At 43.1% G+C, this 4,622-nt stretch overlaps 1 pseudogene; it reads right to left on the minus strand.

Moving 5' to 3' along the window:
• Positions 1 to 695: 695 nt before the first annotated feature.
• LOC116971654 lies at positions 696 to 801 on the minus strand (annotated as a pseudogene).
• Positions 802 to 4,622: the final 3,821 nt, after the last annotated feature.

Genomic DNA, 4,622 nt, shown 5'->3' on the forward strand with positions numbered 1-4,622 from the left:
CCACCATTTAGTTCCAATATGGCTTCTGTATGGCTTCATCATTCTATTGAAATGATCACCATTAATTTTAAGAGCTCATATTTTGGCCCTCTGTAAATCTTTATAATGTAAGGGTCTGAATTATGTGGCTGGAAACCATATGTTGCCAATATTCTTGCTACCAGTCTGATGGATGGTTTATCCTCATGTCAATGATTTTGCTGTATGCCTCTATTAAGGTTGTAACCTCTGTTGGCAAAGTTACTGACATGAGGAACTGAGTTAATGGTGAACCCCAAATAATCCCTTTAGTTTGAAGGCTTTAATTTTGATTTAATTGGATGGATAATGATCCTAGTTTCCAAATAATTGTTAAGTGGCTGTTACCGTTTGTTCAGCCCGTCCTAAGTTTCCACACAATTAGTATGTCATCCAAAGAAGCCATTACCATTGTGTGGCTGGTTTCATATTTTGTAAATAACCTAGGTGCTAATGTAAACACATTAGGTAGTGCTCTATACTGGTAGAGCTGAGCCATCCAATTAGATAAAAAATAACGTCCGTGGTCACCTGTTATGGGTACTGAAATTGTAAGCATCCTTTGAATCAATGCTTGCCATTTTCGTTCTTAAAACGAATATACTTAACAATAGAAAAGGTTTCTGTTCTTAAAACGAATATGTCGTTTTATTTATTTTCATCTTTGTTATTTTTTTATTAATTTATTTAATTTTATAATATATGGTCCCTAGATAAGGGACATATCAGACATTTAAACTGATAAGAACAGATATTATACTTGATCAGCCAAAAAGCCGAGATCTGATCTATGATTGATGCGTCAAGCGCCATATCCTATTTTGTTAGGAAGGGAATGCGTAGATAATAATTCTTCCCTTGCAATGCAGCTAAAACCCCATATGTTGCTGATGTCCAGTGTCTGTATCCCATATGACATATTTGGTAATTGGTGATTATGTCTGGATACGAGTAGATCGGCATCTGGTGTTCCATATCGTGTAGAAACATCAGCAAATACTATAGCCCAATATCCATTTGGTGTTCTCCTCCAAATTCCTCTCTCGATATATCAGCTCGACTAGAAGATTATGTGTTGTAAAATTCTATTGTGTATCCCCGGATACTGTTTAAGATATGAGTGTCAAAAAGTTATTTATTCGATGTCTTCTCGCACCAACCTCCTTGCTTCCTTCTGGTTTTACTGTTTTCTTCTGGATCCCCGAGGCCGTGTGTTGTGGGTGTACACATCTTCCAGCATAGGGGCGATACCGTTGAGGATGATGTTTGGACGTTTAGATGAGCTCCAGTTTGGCTTCATTGTCCAACTCCTTGACCTTCTAGATAGGTCACCCCCAAAAAAAAGATTTTGCTAGGAGGTTTCGGGTTTACACAGGCCCGCGTCAATCCCGGTTGGATGTAACCAGATGCATAAATTGATTAGTACATTCAGGGATTTACAATCCCCGGTGGCAAGTGACAGCTATGGTGTCAGCTAATGTTTGCCCCTGCAGTAAATAGAAAACATATGGTCTATGCTGGCTTCTAACCTGGTTTGTTGATCTTCCCCAGTTAGCTTTACTCACAGCTGTACTGTTGTTCCCCCTGAAACATAGACAGACAGTCCCGTGTGACGTCCCAGATGGGAATGGAATTTGTAAATTTTTGGACTGCTAAATCCTTCAGTCACAACATAAGTATTCCTGTATTTCTATCAGGAAAGGACCAATAATGCACTCTATGTACTTTGTGACTTAGAAAAGGCATCACCTCATTGTTACAGCTCTTACATCTGTTTACCTGTCCAGGTTTTGCCCTAGACTTGACCCCAGCACTCTTCTGACAGAAGAGTCTACTGGGGAGAGAGAAGCATGATTATAGCCCTATAGAAAAGGTGCTGCTTCCTTCTCCCTGAGTCTGTCTTTTCCTCAAACACTTCCCTGTAACAGTAGAAGTGAAATACAGCCCTGTATAAGGTGCTGCTATGGGACTTACCCACTGGAGGATTTCTTCTTGGACCTGCATCGCTGCAAAACGGTATGTTCTCGCAGGTGCAGGCCCCGCAGTGCCAATGCGGTGCAGTGTACACGGCCACTGTGCCGCCGGTATCCCCGTTGGCCTGCGGTGCTCCAAAGCGCGGTGCAGTGCTCACAGCACTGAGCCGCCCGTACTGCCATTAGCCTGCGGTGCTCCAACGCGGTTCAGTCCCTCGGGGAGCTGGCCGCTCGCAAACCGCAGGTATGGCTGTTTTAACGCGGTGCAGTGCTTCCCGCACTGTGCCGCTCCTTCTCCTTGGGACTGTGGTGCTCCAACGCGGTGCAGTCCTCTCGGGGAGCTGGCCGCTCGCAGCCGCAGGTCTGGTAGTTTTAACGCGGTGCAGTGCTTCCCGCACTGTGCCGCTCCTTCTCCACTTGGGCCTGGAGTGCTCCAACGCGGTCCAGTCCTCTCGGGGAACTGGCCGCTCGCGACCCAGGCCCAGCGGCTCCAACGCGTACTCAGTGCTCTCGGGCACTGACCGCTTGCCGCTATTTTTAGTGCTGTGGAAAACCCCAGCACCTTCCAGCCCCTCGGACCCATGTAGTATAGGTCCGTGGGGCTGTTGTCCGAGCCGTCGGAATGACGGCTCCAGAATGCTCCACCGCTGTCGGCGTCCTGCTGGAGCTGAGGTCGACTCCGGCTCCCGTTTAAGGGAGATAGTGGTGCCCCCGGCCGTTGCTGGCTGCCTGCAGTTCTGCAGACTCTCCCCAGCCAGTTTTCATCAGCCTGCCTGTAAAAAAGGTAAGTCAAGAAACTAAGTTCTCCAACCTACTTGTTGCAGGTTCAACCCTGCCGTTTGGGAGGAACGTCCTCCCCTCGTAATGACTTGTTCACAATGCATGTAGCGATAATGACACACGTGCGTAGTGGCGGGTTCTTCATGTAGTCACTCACGTGACTCCGAAGTAAAATACTAATGTTAATTGGTATCAGTAGCTGTACAAATATGGAATTTCTGCAGACAGCTTTGTTGAGTATTTGTTATATTCTTAAATTAAGCATTTAGATAATTTGTCTAAAAGGAAGATAATTTTCATGTTCTTCTGCTACACAAAGCAACACAGTGGCACAACTGGTAGAACTGCTGCCTCACAGCACCAGAGACCCAAGTTCAATCCTGTCCTCGGGTGCTGGCTGTGTGGAGTTTGCATGTTCTCCCTGTAACATTATGGATTTCCTCCAGGTTCTCCAGTTTCCTCCCACATCCCAAATATATATGGGTTTGTAGGTTAATTGGCCTCTGTAAATTGCCTCTAATGTGTAGGGAGTGGATGAAAAAGTGGGATAACATAGCAATAGTGTGGATGGGTGGTCGACAGTTGCCATGGAATTAGTGGGCCAAAGTTTCTGTTTCCATGTGTAGGAAAGAACTGCAGATACTGATTTAAATCGAAGGTGGACACAAAATGCTGGTGTAACTCAGCGGGACAGGCAGCATCTCTGGAGAAAAGGAATGGGTGCCGTTTCGGGTCGAGGCCCTGTTTTCATGCTGTATCTCTAAATTAAACTAAATGTAATGGCAATTTCAAACTTTTCCATTGTCCAACTTTCCGTTGCCATTACTGCACAGGCAGGTAGGAGTGAACTTACGCAGACGATAAAAAAAACGGATCCTCCTGTCGTTTTTTCCAATTTATTTAATTCTTCATTGAAGTAGTATAACCAAAGAGATGATACATATCAGGTATTCCTTATTCTCATACAAGCTGTAACTTTCAATTCTCTCTCTCATCTAGTAAGAACTGTATTCTGTCTCCCATGCCTGCTCTTCTGATCTGGCCACTCCCTCCGCTGGTATGATATATGTCATCTACGTATCAAAAGCCTAACCCAAACATTCAAAATATTACTGCTAGAAATATCTGGACAAAATAATAATATATGCCAACAATAACTAGCCTCAGGGCACTTCAGCAACAAATACCTGTACACTTCAGCAAATGAAATCATTGGACAATAATCCTTTAGCTTACCAATACCACCTTCAACCATGGTTAATATACATTTACTGCAATAAAATGTGTACATGCTTACACACCTGTTTAATTAACAGGTTAACTGTACCCGACACATTTTAAAGCATTGCACATTATCTTTTTGTGCAATTAAGATGCAAAGTCAGTTTGAAATATTTACCTAGATTTTGAAAATAAAACTACAATGCTCCATATCAAAAATAAAACAGTGAATGATGGAAACATTGAATAAAATTAAATCCTTGCTCTGATAAAATCTGCAGACTGTTTGTTAACCGGCCTTTCTTTTTCCCGATGCTGACAGATTGTCTAAGCATTCTATTACGGAATGTTGACAGTTGTGTAAAGTTGCGCAGACCAACAAAAGCTGACCGCCTGAAAGTAATATGTTTGTAGAATCATTAGTTTTCCACATGAAAACACAATGTAAAAATTGCTGCCAATACACATGCTCATATCAACAGCCATTTAACAAGAACAGTGCACAATAGAATGATTGATTATGCTTCCTAAATATAGTATTATTTGATTCCATAGCAGCTAAGAGGTGCGTTGCACCTAAAAACTCACCAGAACTCAACTTAGCCTTTTCATTTTCTTCGTCCATTTAGA

The sequence above is a fragment of the Amblyraja radiata genome, chromosome 3 (genome assembly GCF_010909765.2).
Source record: "Amblyraja radiata isolate CabotCenter1 chromosome 3, sAmbRad1.1.pri, whole genome shotgun sequence".
NCBI classification, from domain to species: Eukaryota; Metazoa; Chordata; class Chondrichthyes; order Rajiformes; family Rajidae; genus Amblyraja; species Amblyraja radiata.